At 33.9% G+C, this 17825-nt stretch overlaps 1 protein-coding gene and 1 long non-coding RNA gene across 6 annotated transcripts in view; one reads left to right on the top strand and one right to left on the bottom strand.

Annotated features, from left to right (window-relative positions):
* gria1a (glutamate receptor, ionotropic, AMPA 1a) overlaps positions 1 to 17825 on the top strand; it is a 382253-nt gene that overhangs the window by 122164 nt on the left and 242264 nt on the right. The window lies entirely within an intron of this gene.
* On the bottom strand, positions 12863 to 14830 carry LOC147840850 (uncharacterized). Its single transcript, XR_015506963.1, has 3 exons — positions 14755 to 14830; positions 14110 to 14157; positions 12863 to 13250 (listed from the first exon to the last, which is right to left on the bottom strand). It is a non-coding gene; the product is annotated as an uncharacterized LOC147840850 (long non-coding RNA).

Raw genomic sequence — 17825 nt, 5'->3', positions numbered from 1 at the left:
AAATTAGTGAACACAAGTCTATTAGTCATGATCACATGTCCCTATTTGGTTGATTATTAGAATTGATTACATTATACAAATATACATTATTACATTATATAAGTTTTCTGAAATTTGACATTTAAATATCTAAATAAAGCATTATTTAATTAAATATGTGCCAAGATTCATACATTTCTATAGCACAAAAAAACTAAAATGAAAAAGTACAAGTCAAAATTTAAATTGTTTGTTTTTATTCTTTTTTTATTATTTAAAAATATTGTAAAATTCAAGATTTGTAAAGTCATACAGCACCAGATAACTCAAAACAGCAACCACAAATCTCTTTTCGTCTTTAAAAGTCTCTGTAGTCTTGACAACACAAACACTGCTGTCACTTCAAGGGAAACCCCGCCTTTGCTTTCTTTTAATTGGTGAAGGAAAAAGATGCTTTTTCTGCTCAGTTGACTTTTTTCAACTGCGAGTGCACATCGCACAATAGCAAAAAATACAAGGCGCAGCAGGCAGTTAAAATGCAGGACAAGCATGGCACATAAGCAGCATGCAAAACCCTCGTAGTCGTTGGTAAATCATTTAAAAAAGGTGCCTCTCAACGCAAAAAGTTCATTCGGTGTGATTGGCCCATTTTACTTCTGCGTCGAAAGCACGGATATGGTCCGACACAGCCTTCGCACAGTCACATACTGTACATGCACCTCTCGAAATGTAGCTGCACGATGCACGTTTGCACTACATTGATGATAACTGGAAGCTGCCCTGAGACGACATATTTTTTATTACAATATAATTATTTACATTGAAAATGATATTTTCTGCTTTTGAAAGCATTGAAAATAATTTATTTTGTTTCAAAAAGCCCAAGTTAATTGTTTTCACTTTTTTTAATATTGGTATTAGGCAATGTATGTTTTAATTTCAGTTGTTCAGTTGTTCAGAAAAATATTGTATAACCTCTTATGTAACTTGTTTTAATAAAATTATGGTGGCCGAGAGAGCTTAACATGCAGCGATTTTAAGAAAACACATGCAGTTACAAAAAACACCAGAAAATTAAGATTAGATCTTTGTTTGTTTGACAGCACACAAGTTACAAATCCTCACAATGCACGTTAAGCTCTCTCAGCCATCGTAAAAATTGGTATAATCAGGAGAATAAAAAGACCTTCAAAAGATAGAAATAAGTGAAACTAAAGTTTGGTTTATGTAAGTGTTTAAGTGGTTTCAAAAAGGGGAAAAAAGTGATTTATGATTAAATTCTGGAGAAAAAAATAATAAAAAAATATACAAAATTGATAAACAAAAAGAATGTGCCGTATGTACCAAATGTGTTTGGATATTTCTTTTCCATTTAGCCTGGTTTATACTTCTGCGTCAAGTGAATGGCATGTACACTAGGTGGCAGTAGGTCTTTATGTTTCTCTGTGTCGAGTTTCTTCACTCATGTTTTGTTTTATTCGGAACGCTTCCTTAATGTACAAGCGGCTCAAACTCGAATATGCAACAACTTAATCATAAGGTAAACACAAAACAACAGTTTGCATCCGGAGCTCCATCACAGGACTCCACACTTGTAAACACTCGCTGCATCGGGCTCACGCAGCTCTCATCTCCGCCCATACTCGTCAGCGTTACCAAGAAGACCAATCACAGAGCTTGTGGTACATGTCATTGTAACATACTTCAATTTTTTGAGAGTTGCGTGTCATCGACACTGCCGGCCACTGCAAGGGCTATGCGTCCATGTGTAGGCTGCGCCAGAGCAATAGTGTGCGCTTGACACAGAAGTATAAATCAGCCTTTAGACTGAAAAAAAAACTGCTTATATTGACAGATGCATGAAAAAAAGACCTGTATTTTTGCCTGCAGTGTCTCAGATTAATATTTGTTATATGGGTAAAATGCAGTAGAATCTGAAGATATCTAGGGAGTTTTGTCTTAAACACTTATTTGATTTTCGTCTGAGAAATCTAAACCTCCTCAAACATTTCTCCTCGCCTCAAGCAAACAGCCTCAGTCTCTGAATAACAGCGCTTTGCATCAGCCCTTTGGGTCTGCAACAACATCTGGCTAATCTCCAGCCCCATAAACACACAGATACAACAGACAAGCTGACTTAAACGCACAGATCGAAGCCGGTCTTTCCAAATTATTGATTGATGGAATGCTGTGCTACAAACGGCCTCATCTGGTGGTCTAGATCACAGCACATGAAATGCAAGTCTAGACAGTAAGTGCAAAGGAGCATAAGCATCAGCGCAGTGATTTAAAACCAGCTGTGGCGAGAGACTCTGTTCTTGTTACTCGGCCATGTGTTCATTCTCCATCTGATCACGCTTCCTTTTCTTGGAAACTGTCCATCTGTGATCATGAAATGTTACTCTGACTCCCATCTAAATAAGTGCAGTGTCATTTGGAGGAACTTTTTTGTGGCTCCCGTCACCTTCTCTCACATTCATCACTGTCCTCCAATGCAGGCGTCTCTTTCAGTTTTCTAAAACACCGTATATAAGGCTTAATATGTTACAACACTGAGTTCTATAGCACATCCTTTTCATTGTGGGACGGTAATAGTTCTCGTGTTCACATCCAAGCGGTGGTCCACCCAGAGAGCGCCATTATGACAGCATTGTACGGCGCGGGCATGTCATGTACTCTTTAGGACTGCTTTTTAATGGGGTGCTCTCTCCTCATTTGTTGGAGATAGGGAGGATTCTAATAACGGCCTTATCTCTTTGCTGCGGCAATTTGTCTTCGTCCCTTTCCCTGCGGGCACTCGGGCCGCTATCTGACGACAAGCTTTGTCCAATTTGACACAGGCAACTGACAGCGGCTAATGAAGGTTAGAGGGCCAGTCTTTCCTTCTCTTCTGGCTAATTCACACAAGAGCACAGTTCTCCACCAGACGCTCTTTCTAATGGAGGAGCAAACTCTTCCTCCCGTTTTTATTTCCTCCTTAATTCCGACAGCGAGCTGCTTAAATTTAGCACCTAAGCTGAAAGTAATTGGAGCTGACGTAACTTTCCGTGTAGTGACTTGCTGAGTCACTAGTTTTATTTATTTATTATCAAGCATCGGAATGTTAAAAAGTGTCTTTCACGTAATTGTTTATAAATGTGAATGAAAGTTTTGTCATTATTTACTCGCCGTCATTTTTCAGTTTTTTCATATTCGTTCACACTATTTTAATTGTCCTTTTGTTGAATTTAAGTTACATTGCATCTACATTCCAACTAATTCTCATTAGTTTATAAGTAGACCGTTATGTTGGAGGTAGTGTAAGTTGACATGTAGTTGCAAAGTTTCTTATAGTCTGTTGAATGAGCAGCATCAACAGATATTAAGCAGACAGTCTACTAATACTCAAATGGACCATCAAAATAAAATGTTACCATATATTCTTGGAAGAATCTCTGTTCAATACAATGACAATTCTTGAGTTCTTGAATGAAGCTGGTTATCTTACAAAAATGATTTGGAAAAACAAATTAATACTTATGTACATACTTGATTGTTATGAATTGAGTAAATAGGGAATGTCAATGCTGTAGTGATATTTATCAAACTTATAAAACAAACTGTTGCAATGAAATTAATATTTTGTTGGCGACTTTCACTTCTTGATATACTTATCTATTGATTGTGTATAGGAAAGATTTTCTTTACCTTCAGTGAGAAATGAACAATTATTCAGCAAGTTATAAGTGATCAAATGTCATATCTATAATGTTTCAAAAGATTTTAGTTTCAAATACACTGTTCTAAAAAACACATTATTAATCAACATAGCTGTTTTAGAAACTTTTTTCTATAATTAAACAAAATATTTGCAAACCAAAGATAATAAAACATAATATATGAAATAAAACAAACAAAAAAAAAAGGTTACGTTTTTTTTCTACTGTATAGAATTGTTCATTGTCAACCAGTGTCAAGTCCTTCACACTCCGTTAAAAAATATATACAGACTCTAAGCACACTGCTAAAATAACGAAAGACTGACTTCAGAACAACGCCGTGACTGTTCTTGAATGGCCAGCCAGAGCCCTGACTTAAACCTAATTAAGCATCTCTGAAAAGACCTAAACATACCTGTACAGGATCCCCGAATCCAGGTGTGAAAAACTCGTTGCATCTTTCCCAAAAAGACTCATAGCTGTATTAGATCAAAATGGTGCTTCTACAAAACACTGAGCAAAGGGTCTGAATCAGGGCTTAATTTGTGCCGAAACAAGCTGAATTCGGATCCAGCACCTATTAAATCTGATCCAGCAGCTCGTGTAACGGATAGTCCGTGAAACCTCTGGCACTTCTGGTTACATTTCGGATCCATTACCCCAACTTTTCCGGGTCCTTGCAATTTACAAATTAAGCACTGGTATGAATACTTTAGACCATGTGATACAGTTTTTCTGTCAACATGGGGTGCTTTGTCTACATCAATGAGGGTGAAAATTAACTTAAATGATTTTAGAAAATGGCTGCAATACAACAGTTACCCACTGTACACGCAAGGCAGACATGGTGATGGGGACAAATCTCTAAATAACATGACTGCCATATAGTAATTGTCAAATGTTAACTGCCTCCCTCATGAACCTAACCTTTGTGGAAATACATCTGGGATTTTGGCCATTTCACATGAGAGGCTCAGGTCAAACCATTAGCTTGGTTATTACCCTATATCCTCATGCAGTACCTCTCTGCTGCCTTCAAATAAAATGCTTGCTTACTAGTATTAATAAAATGAACAGTGTCAATATTATTATCTTTTATTATAGAATGTGTTTTTTTTCTTAAACTACGCACTAGTGTTAAAGCAGCTCCTTTGTTTGAAACCTCGTTTTAAAATTCAGTAGCCCATCAAAGCGAACACGCTCTATTTCCATATAATCATAGCTGATGAAGTTTGTTTTAGATTTGCTGCAAGGGAGTTAGTCAGATTGCTTTGCCATCTCATTACAGGCTCTCCTTCACAGTGCGTTTATAACCACTTTTGCTGGGCTAATGTAATCTGATTGCTAATAATTAATTCTTCACGGTGGAGATGTAGCATAGCCTTCCAGTTCCATTAATTGTTGTAATACAGATGAAAATGCTGATTAACAATGCTAATTAGGCTTTGTTGCGGTAATGACATGTCAAAAGCTCTGCAGAACAGGCTGTATGTCTACAGGATGTTTTCCAATTGCTTTTAGCGTTTCGGTCAAAATTCGATTTCCCATTAACATTTGTTTGACCTTTTCCATCCCTGGTGGATGACAGCGCTTTCTGACAGGAGAAGAAACCAGGAGGTTTTGTGCAGATGTATCTCCAAGTATCATTTTATTTCCAAAAAAAGAGAAGATTTTAAGAGAAGAACAAAGTGAGCCAGGCTCTTAGGGGGGAAACTCTGGCTTTGCTGCCCCTGAGATTTGATTACTTTTTCAAAGCAGTTTCCATTTCCCAAGAGGTCCTCCCAGGAAGAATAAAAAAAAAAAAAAACAATACAGATCCTTTTCAAAATCAGTTTAACACCAGAACCAGTGGTTTTAATGTAGTAGTTTTAATTACATATTGTGTGTGGATCAATATATGTTTAAATATATGTGTGTGGGTCAATAAATGTGCATCATGTTGCCATCCAAATTTGACTTGAATAATATTAGCAGTAAGCAATGAAGTTTTCTGCAACCACGGGAACTTGTAGCTCTTTTTTCCTACATAATAAATGACTTGCATCTCAGAGCGCACATACAAAGCACAATAACAAAAGATGTTGTGTTATATTGTAGCACTATGTATTGTATGTTTGTGGTTCAATAAATGTGCATCATGTTGCCATCCAAAGCAGTGAATTTGACTTGGAATATTGCTTAAACAGTTTTAGCAGTAAGCCTAAAAATGAAAGTTTCTGCAATACGGGGAACCTGTAACAGCCCCCATTACCCCCCCCCCCCTTCACATAATAAATTACTTGCATGTCAGGTTGCAGAGACTAAACTCAATAACAAAAAATGTCATGTAATATTGTAGCTCTATATGCTGTGTGTGTAGATCAATAAATGTGCATCATGTTGCCATCCAATGTTGCAAATTTGACCTAAAATATGTGTAAATAATTTTAGCAGTAAGCATAAAAATGAAAGTTTCTGCAACATAGGGAACCTGTAGCTCCTTTTTGTCCCCACATAATGAATGACATCTAAGGGGACTAACGGTGGTGCGAAATGAAATAGATGCACTTTCTTTAGCTCCATCTGACCAATCCTCATTTTCTCATTTAGATGATTTATATGTGAAAATAACATTGCACTTCAGTATGTTGAACAATGACTTAGCTGAACAAAGTTAAAAAACAAAAGTAATGAAAGTGAGCGAAGGTGCTAAATGAGCGGGTCCTAACGGTTGCACTACTTCAGTCAGCAATGATGATATAATGCTTGCTATCTATACTTTTAGCGGCAATATGGAAAGAAATTTGATGATATTTCAAGTTCTCTTTCCACACTAAAGGCTGATTTATACTTCTGCGTCAAACGCCGGCGTATGCTACGGCGCTGACGCATAGCCCTTCGCCGTGGCCGTCGGTGTCACTGACGTGCACATCTCAAAAATTGTAACTACACGTCGCAATGACGCGTAGCGCAAGCTCTGTGATTGGTCGGCTTGGTAGCGCTGATGAGTCTGGGCGGGACCAAGAGCCGCGCGAATGGCGCGAGCGATTGTTTACAATTGTGGAGTCCCGTGAAGGAGCTCTGGATGGAAAGTTTTGTTTTGTGTTTACCTCATAGTTAAAGTTGTTGCACGTTCGCCGGTTCCTGCCTCAAAATGAGCGAGTTTGAGCCACTTGTACATCCCGGAAGTGGAAACAAAAAAAAAAAAAAAAAAAAAAATATATATATATATATATATATATATATATATATATATATATATATATATAATATATATATATATGTTCTTTTATGTGAAATGTTCTTCATGAAGCCATCAATGCCAATATAGAATTTCAATATAGAAGTGTAGCCCCTGTCGTGCTGCAAAATAATGTTTATTCCCTGTGTCTAAAAAAAGAAAGTGTGAATTTGAGTCCCTTTATAAACACCATCCTATGTGTGAGTCTGACAGAATATGAACCCTCCACTGTGGAAAGAGAAAAAAAATATATTAGCTAAACAAATCAATAGTGCATTAAGCCCCTGAGGAAGCTCCTGGAGGAAGAGCGATGCTGTGAGCGAGACGGCCTGAAGCTCTGGCCAGCACCGCACCAGCCTCCCATCGCCTGCTCAATCAGATGAAGTCTGGAGGTGATCCATTACAGCACTGATGGGAAACGTTATTACCACAGAGACGAGGAAGATAGGCTACACTCAGCTGCTGGATGAGGCTTCTGTGCTCACATTCAGCACCAACCGCTCTCTCAAATCCACTGAGCTCAGATACTACACAGCACTGTTTGTCCACGCTGTTGTACATTTGAGGGATGTGGACTTTGAGGTGACAGTTAGGAAACGGTTCAAATGAAAATTGCTTTTTGTCATTGTTTACCCACCGCCATGTTATTTTAAACGTCAAAACTTTTTGAAATATAGGTGACTTATGCTTTATTGTTAAATAAATAGGGCAAATGGATGAGAAAAAAAAAGCTGCTCATTATGCTGCTTGATTTTTAATGTGATTTTGATGTATTGTTTAAAAGATGTACAGGTAGATTGTAAGTTTGACACCCAATAGTTGAACTAGGTACTGCGTTCCTGGACCAAAACAAAATGCAAGCACAGTTTGCCAGGTTTAAGACCAAGGAGTGAGTCAGACGATCAAGCTAAAGACCGATTTAAATCATATTCTATAAAAAAAGCAATGGCACCCAATAGAAGCAACATCTTTAAAATTAAAAGGACTTTTGTCTTAACCTGCACTTCAAATTTATATATTAGAAATGGTGTCTACTTCTTGCAGCTGAACAACAGAAAACGTTGACAATGAGCACCTCAGGTACACGTCATGTGCTTTATTCAGTGTTGCTGAATGCTAACAATGTGAGCTGAATGCCGTTTTACATGACATTTATTGCCATACAACTAAAAGCAGCAGCAGATCTTGAAAATAATCTACCTCAGATCTTGAAAATAAAATGAACCATTTGTAATTGAACTTTAGAACTGTGACTCAAAACCAACACCTAGTGATTGAGCATGTACAGTTAATAATGTTAAAGAGGTTTAATCAGTAATTATTAGATCATAAACTTTTTTTTTTTTTGTCGTGTTTCGTCTGATGCAAACTGCCAAATTGCGTATCACTGCAAATCTCATCAGGTAGTGTGTTGTTATGGACATGGGGTAAAAATTTTACCTGCTCACCTGATGGTTACATTTGTAATAATTTTTTGTTTGTGCATGTTTTAAGAGTCTTCCTGACTGAATGAATGAAATATGCTGTAGTTTCACAATGGGAACCCAGGGTACTGAAATATAATTGACTAAACTGGAATTGGGCGAGTTTTGAAAGTCCTAAAGCCACCAAAAATATGGCACAATATGTTTGAAATTACACTTGAGCAAACATGAAAAGAAAATGTGAAAATCTTTTGAGAAATTTGTATTATTCTAAGTGTTTTCTTTTTTGTTTGTCAAATCAAGTCCTACTAGGGTGTTTCTTATGGTCTAAAATTGTGTTTCTCAACCTTGTTCCCAGAGCATTTTTAAATGTTTCCTTTGTGTTTCAGTCTGTGCTAAGGAGCTGATGATCTGAATCAGGTGTATTTGGTTAAGAAGACATGGAGCGTGGTTGATATACAGTATGTGGTTGAACGTGGAACGTGGTATATATACACGTGTGTATATATATATATATATATATATATATATATATATATATATATATATATATATATATATTTAATTATTATTATACAGTATATATATATATATATATATATATATATATATATATATATATATATATGTGTGTGTGTGTGTGTGTGTGTTGTATATGTATATGTATATATATATATATATATATATATATATATATATATATATATATATATATATATATGTATATATATATATATATATATATATATATATATATATATATATATATATATATATATATATATATATATATATATATATATATATATGTATATATAATTATCCTGCATATACGAATACCACACCTCAAGACATAATTATTGTAATTTTTAATTTAATTTTCTTTTTTTTTTTTTTTGAAAATTTTTTTTTTCCCACAAACTGCTATGATGCTTGCAGTGTGGGCTCTGTGGAGGACTGATTTCTTAGAGATAGAGAGAATAGGACAAAGAGAGTTCAAGCAGATAATAAAATGTCAGTTTTGGGGAAACTCATAGTTTGTCATTTCTCTTCTATTGTATGTAATAATTGTGTGCTTAACGTCTTTGTAGGACTTGATTCTTTTTGTTCTTTGAAATCATTTGGTGAAGTAATAATGGAGCTGTAATGCAGACAAGAACTGCCATAAATAACACATAACTCTTAAATAATGGTTGTTTGTGCTATTAACGTGTTCACATAAAGATCCTTTGTCATATATTCTTTCCAATTGACTTTTTTTTTTGTTGCTGTTGTTGTTAAAAGTAATTTCGTTTACAGTCTCAAAAAAAAAAAAACCTCCAATCAGCAAGCGCTAGCAATAATTTAGCTGACGTTTTTGTAATCAAAAACATTGATTTATTGTTTATACTTAATGCTTAGACGAAACTTAACAGTTTCTTAAAAATATTTTTATTTTGAGCTTTAGGTGAAACATTACATTATTATGACATTTATAGACACCACAAAATCTATTTAATCTAACAGTTGTTTTTTCACACAAGCTGCAGCTCCATCTAACTAATACGGCTATAGAGTAAATCCTCTATCTGCCTTTACATATTATCAGAGGAAGCTAGCAAAATAAATGTACAACCCCAACAGATTTAGAAAAGTTAGCAGTAATCATTAGTTAATTAGCTCAGTGTTAAATAATGCCAGTGACAGAAAGTAACAGAGGTGTGGGAATGACCCTACTGCTGGACTCTGTTAAGTAATCTCCTCTGAAATCAAGAACGGCTTAAGATGGAAAAATCAATCAAACAAACCTGACTTTTCATCGCTCTTTAAGGTTTAACTTTATAAACAGCCAGGCTATTTGGTGGATTTTATCTTTTACTTTTTTTGGTAGACTGCAATTACAGGGTGTCTGCAGGGTCTTAAAATGTATTTAATTACAAAATTTCAGGCCTTAAAAATTATCAGGTGAAATATTGTGTTGTAGGTCCTACTTCATTTAAAACAGGTGTTAATGATGTCATGGTAAATCAGGGCTCAAATTTAAAAAAAAAAAAGTTTATTTCTTAACTGCATGTAGCAACATGGATTTAATTTCTTCCTTACAGTAACATTTGTTTAAATGTTCTCCATTTATTTGTAGCTACCTGGTGAGGATACTGACCTAGAGAGACTGTTTTGCATACTTTTAGCATATTAAAGTTTTTAAAACCTGTCATTTTTTTCAAAGATTTGTTATATTGGGTGGAAAGTACAGTTTGCTTGTTTTGATGCGTTGTTTAAAATGGGTGGCTAAGCAATAGCTACATTTTTTGATAAGTAAAAAACTTTTCCGATGGCCCAGCCTGGCTATTAGAATATTTTTCATTAGTGTTTAGTCCTGTATACATCAAAAATTTTATTCATAATGGTCTTAAAATGTCTTTAGTTTTAATGTTGCCTTGATGAAACCTGCAGAAATCCTGAAATGTTCTCTGTGGGTATGTACGTGAGAATTATATCACTAAGTAAGACTTCAGAAAAGACGAGGAGAAAAAAAAATCTTTTCATTTCTGCACTGGTGAGTCCTTGAGCTCAAAGTACTGTACTATACTGTATGAGCGTGCTGTACTGTATGTTCAGTAATGTAATCTTTGGCCACTGTGGACTCCTTCATTTTCATTATGATCTCATTTGTCCTCTGTTCTCCAGGCTGTCTCTGGTGAGCACTTTCTCCAGTGTAAAAAAGACAATTAATTTTGGGCCGTTGCTTTGGGGTATAATGAAATTAAAAGCATCTCTCGTAGATTATTCCACTCTTACATTTTTTAAAGGGGGAGGAAATGGTTGTTTCAGCTATAATTGCTGTGCATAACTCATTTTGTTGTTTAAAGATGACGTACTGTAAACAGCACAGAATAGGGATTGTTACATGATTTATACTACAACTATATATAATATAAACTATACATATATATAATAATAATAATATATATAATAATATTATAATAATATATAATAAACTATATAAATATACTTGCGGTGGTAGTCGGATTGAAACACAAGATTTACCCACATCACTTACTATATGCAGCAAACAAACAAAAGAATCAAAATTTTAACAATAGTTTTATTTACTATGACATTGTTGAACACTTTCATTTCAATAAGTTTAAAGTAAAAAAAAAAGACTGTTGAAATAAAAGAGGAAATCCACTTCTATTAATTTTATGCTATTTAGGTAAAATCTGCTCATTAAGGTAAAAATAACCATTACTAATGATGTATGTATATTTTGCAGCCAGTTTAGACCAGTCATTTTGTCCTCTTTATATATAGTCATTTAGATTAAAAAAAATGTTTCTCTTGTGCGCACACCGTCAGCTGCAAAGCCAAGTGAAAGTAAGCTTTAGTAAAAAAGTAATGCAATAGCGCAAATTAAAATCAAAAGATGAATCCTGGAAATTTTAGAAGATTTAGAAATCACAGCTGGGATGCACAAAGAAAGAAACGCGTAAACGAGAGAAGATTTTCCACTACTTAATCGATTGTGGATGTTTGGTTATATTGGGCACATAAAAAAGTGTTAAAGGATGTTAATATTATACAATTAATATGCTAATTGTTTCCACACTATGGTGTAATTTATCACACATTTATTGCAGTTATGAACAATGACAAAATAAAAAGTATTTCCTGAAACATCAGCATTAATGTAAACTTTTTAAAAGTTATTTACTAACAACAAAAAGTAAAAATAATATTTAAAACAAAATGAAAACTTGTCCCGGAAGCAATGTGTGACACTGCGGGAAAGTCAAATAAATAATCTACCAATTTTTTTTAAATATATATGAAAAAAAAAAATTACAATTATTTATTTAATTTGTTTTTATTTAAAATTGTATTTATTTTAATAAATGCACCAATAATTTTCAGATGTAAAAAATAAATAAACAAATTAAATCATTTTTTATAAGAAACATACACACTTAGAAATAAAGCTACACCGTACAGATGGACATTAGTACCTTTAGGGTTCACTTTTGTAACTGTATGGTTTATTTTTGTACCGTTAAAGTACTATGAGGAACTCATTTTCCTTCGGCTTAGTCCCTTTGATCACTGTAAAAAATGTTACTTAGATCTAACTTATAAAAAGTGAGGCAAGTGGTTGCATCGGACGTTTTAGGTTGATTCAACTTCCAGCCTTTTTTAAGTATTTTAAACACTAAAACATTGCTTAAAACAAATGCAATAAAATTAAGTTGAGCCAAATAATATTTCTAAAATTACTCAAATCAGATAAACTTACTTTTTTTGTTAAACTTAACTTACTTATACATTGCTATATGTTGACTGTACTCATTTTAATTAAGTATTATGAACTTAATGATCTAAATAAAATTAACCATGCATATGTCATTTAAAACGAATTTAATTGACTTCTGGCTGTAACCTCAGAAAATAAATCGGCGTTTCTATATTGTAAGCACAATATACACTAGTAAACACAGATAAACAGACTTTCCTGTCAATAACAATTAAATAAGAATGGGAAGATGGATTAAAGACCATAACATGTATTCAATATCAATCAATGTTCCTTTTAATAGTGACTACAAAATAGGCCATTAATGTGGCTACACGTACACAATACATAAATAAAAACATTAATAATACCAGATCCTATTGGGAAATCATCCAAGGCAACTCAGTGAGGAGATTTGCATATTTTGATGAAGATTTTGGATGCATAATGTCCAGTCCCACAAAGAGTCTCTAATACATCTTAAATGTATACAGTTTTGATGGATACTTGAAGTCGAGGACATCGGTAAGTCCAAACAGGAGCCATCATGCATTGGACAGGTTTGGCAAACCTCTGACAGTCCTATGATAATACAAACTGTGTTGGGCTGATGGCAAATTTTTCCCGTGGGCAGCCGCATGCACCTCTGATTCCTCACAACTCTATTGGTAGAGACAAAAAGAAACAGGAGTTCAGGTGGTTGCTACCAAACAACATTAAATAGCTAAATACTAAATAGAAAATAACTACAAGTGAAGTTACAAAAGTCCAGTGAGAATGATGCTTGGATGAAACACCTTAGTTTATCAGTTAAAAATTACCTTAGTTAAAATTACCTAACTTTTATTTAAAAAATAAAAAAAGGTTATAGAGGTTGTGTAATTACATTATTCCAGGTGTTTTTAGTTATCAAATTTTAAAGAAAACTGTGATTTTACTCAGTGTAACAGTGCATGTCATTGTGGTTTCCTGTCAATCACAGAATTGTTAAAATTTAGGTATTACATTTTTTTGTTTATTTTGGCAACTTATAAAGCATAAGAATGTGTATTTAATTTAGATATTAAAACTGTTTGAAAACGGCTATAAGAAAATTATAGAATACAAATTCTATAATTTAATTGTCATCTTCATTTTGCACCAAACTTTGCACGTCATAATACAAATTTTATTAAATAAATAAATAAATAAATACATTGCCATTTTACACATTACATTAAGGTTTACATTAAATTTTTGCTAAAGCTACATTTAATTGACTTTTTCTTCAAATTTAATGTCACTGGCAAATGACAGTTCAGTGATTCAGTGTTATCAGTTAGCTTTATTGAAAGACTGACAGATAATAAGAAACTGCATTAGGATATTTTTATACTGTTTTTACTGTTGCACACATAAAAAAAATCTTCAGATATCAAATGTAAGTTAATTCTATGGAGCCCACTATTGTTTGCAATTTTACCAATGTTTTACTTACCTGCAAATAATTATAGCTGTAATTGTATCTAATGTTTTTCTTACCTGGATGTGAAGTTTGAAGATCCACAGGTAACAAAATCACTTTGGTATCTAAAGACCAAGAACATGCATTTTAGAATGAGGTGCATACAGTTTAAATGGTTCTGTAAACATCAGTAGTAAATGTAATTTAAGTTAAAATAAATTGTAAATCTGTAATTTATTCACTATGCAGCATTAAAAAACTTATGGACTAAATCTCTAAAACACAAACTTTAAGTTATACTTTCTCTTATGTTAAACACAAACTACTTAACTGTTGCATACGTTTCTGAATTTAATATCCATCCTTAATGTGCTGCTATAACTTAGGTGAGCTAACTTTAGCTAAGTTAGCGCTAACAAACTGAACCCCCACACCCCGACCGCCCACCACTGACCTTGTTAATCGGTTCTGCAACGTTAGTTTTACCTACTAAGTGTTTTAAAACTACTTTCACTATTTTTCTCAATAATATCACTTTTAATCGTTAGTATAAACTAGCGTTGGTTAGCGTTAGCCAACTTAGCTTTCCATGTGAGAGCAGTCTAACTGTTAACATACCTGAGGCTACAGTACAATTTACAAAGCTAAAACCTCACCTGCCTAGCGAAGACAGCAGTTTTGCATGACTTTACAATTATCATTCGGCTAAATTTGCAACTTACCGTGTTAATCAGATCCGCTGCTGGGAGCAGTTAATGTCGACCATTGCAGAAGCTGCGTCTGCCTGCTAAATCCCGGGCAATGAAAAAGGAGTCACGCCAAACTATTAAAATCACGTTTTATGAACACCTGCCCACATCGACAGCTGCTCTAATAAATTGTCTGTGTCAACTCACTTTTATAACATTTATTCTACACAATAACCACGTACAAAAATCTACTCAAATAAATTGCATTAGTTTTATTTAAAATATACAGTTATATAAAAACTGATATATTTGAAGTAAAGAGGAAGCAAATTTTATTTTTTTGGTATAAAACAAATAAAATTAACTAGATTGCAATTATTTAAAGTAGATAGAACCAACTTTGTGAGTGTAGCACTTTTTACAGTGATTACCAGGGGTCGCCACAGTGTAATGAACCGCCAACTTATCCAGCATATGTTTTACACAGTGGATGCCCTTCCAGCTTCTTGCTGGGAAAACTTTTCTTAAAACTTCCTAACCTCATCTTTCCACTTTGGGTTATACAAACCATATATATACTCAAACAATTATTTTGTCTTTTGTGAGTAGCTTTTAATCTCTGTTATTATTACAACTGTTTAAGTATTCCTATGTGTCCAGTTTATAAGGGCGGCAAATTACACACCGGTCTATGAGGTCAAGTGTGTGTTGACAGTTTAATTATCGAAGCACTGACAAGGCTTCATTACTTGATCTTAATAAATTATAATCTTAACACAATGACTCCAGCATTCCTCTGTGCTTCGTTCAGAAGGACAAAACCAGAGCAACCTTCAGATCTCAGGCGCTGGTGGTTTGTTAAGCCGCAGAATCTCAGATGTGATTACGTTTACGTTCACGTTCAGTTTTCCATTAGTTTGAACCAGGCAGGCAAACCCTACTCAACCTTTCATGAAATATTTACCTATATGATTAGCATTCAGATGAGGCTGGATGTACCTGTGAGAGAGACAAAACTGAATGCCTCTAAAACATCCTTCAAGCCTGTGTAATCTTTTTTTCACTCTTTCATGAATATTATATAAAGACAGAGTGTAAAACCACACTTACAATTTAGCTGCTTCCTCCGCCAAACACACACATACATTACAAATCAATGTGCTATTTTTGAGCATGACTGATGCATACAGTAAACATCTCTCTGTTTGAGGTGTAGTACTTTGAGCACATAGTTTAATACCTTAGGTTTTGTCTATCATACCGATGATCTTATATTGTAGATTTGATGCTGTCAGATGAGGGAGAAACACTACTTGATGCACATCTGAGGCATTTTCTGATTCTCTATTAATTAATTATTTATTTATTTAGTATAATAAAAGTAATCAAAGCACTTCACTTTTTCAACATTTTTATTATGTTACAGCCTTATTTTAATAAACCTGTAATTGGATCTACAACTCCATTGATAGCATTCATCCCATAACACCTTCCCCTCCCTTTCTACATTTGCTTTATTATTATTGAATTGTTTTAATTATTTGTTTTTAACTCAATTTCCAAATATGAGCAAAGAAAGCTGATAAAATTATTTAAGTCATTTTTCCTTTTTTGAGTTTTGCTTGCAATAAGAACAAATATTAACAATTGCAAACAGTTTTTTATAGATCATTGTCAAACCCTAATATCAATAAACAATTATTGGAACTTGTAAGAATCGATACGAGAACATATTTTTGAAAAATATTTAAACATATATACATTTTTTCTCTACATAATTGTTTAAGTCCAGGTCACAGGTTCGAGGTCCAGCTGGGCCAGTTGGCATTTTTGTGTGGAGTTTGCATGTTTTCCCGCTGTTTGTGGGTTTCCTACAGGTGCTCCGGTTTCGCCCACAGTCCAAAGACGTGCAGTATAGGTAAATTAAATAAACTAAATTGGCCTTAGTGTATGAGTGTGTTTGAATGGAGGTTTTCCAGTACTGGGTTGCAGCTGGAAGGGCATCCGCTGCATAAAACATATGCCACAATAGTTGTCGGTTCATTTTGCTGTGGGGACCTTTGATAAATATAAGGGACTAAGCCAAAGAAAATGATTGAATAAATAATTGTTTAATTGTTTTAAATAATACTATTATACTTGATAAACAAGAAATTTTAACTATAATATGAGAAAACACACAGATTTTGTTTAGCTTTACAAAATTTGATATGAGCAACACAATTTCAAAAACATTGAACTTTGTGTTCTATCCTTCATTTTAATAATCTGAAATTCAACTTGAACAGTTTTAAATCAGTCTGAAAGAGAGGATGTTTGTTTGTCTTTCCCAACACACTATCAAGAGAATAGTTAGTGGGGCCAAAAAAGTCACTAATCACAGCTGGAGAATTGCAGAAGGTAGTTGGTTTTGAAAAATCTCCAAATCTACAATACCATATCACAAACATCCCTGCACATTATTTAAAAGGGTTTTTAAAAAATCCTATATACCGAAAACAATATGTTCCGTACTAAAGATGTAAAGGTTAAGCTTTGTTTTGCTCATATTTGCCAACAGTATTAGTGGAGGGGACTGTATGCTGCCATGCATGTATTCCAGTTTTTCCTGTTGAATGAAAGTTTTCTTCAAATCAGGGTAAAATATTCAGCAAGGTCAGTGTGACTTCCAAACCTCATCAGAAAAATCTCATTACAGAGCTTCTCTTATTTAAAGCGGCTGTCTGTCACTCTGAAGAAGTGATCTACAGATACAGGCTCCTGATGGAGAATATAGAAACGGATTTGCTGCTTAGTTAATAATCAGTCTGAGGATGAACAGCCCGAAGATGACCAGTTGTTGGGTTGTCAACTCTTAAACTTAAAAATTATTTTTTTTTTTATTGTGATTTATTGTAATATCTAAAGTTATTGTGTTTTTATCACGATAGTACTTATAACTTGGATATGCTTTTAATAGTTTTTTTAACATTTAGTTTTCATTTTAAATGTAGTAAAAATCATTTTCTTATATACTTTTTCATTTATTAATAATATTATGACAATAGTTTATAAAAAAAATACTAATTATACTAATACTAGGGCTAAAAATGTTGTTGTTGTTA

This window comes from Danio rerio, chromosome 14 (genome assembly GCF_052040795.2).
Source record: "Danio rerio strain M-AB ecotype USA chromosome 14, GRCz13ab, whole genome shotgun sequence".
In the NCBI taxonomy this organism is placed as follows: Eukaryota; Metazoa; Chordata; class Actinopteri; order Cypriniformes; family Danionidae; genus Danio; species Danio rerio.
The sequence above is the reverse complement of the archived record's forward strand: the minus strand, read 5'-3'. Positions and strand labels throughout refer to the sequence as shown.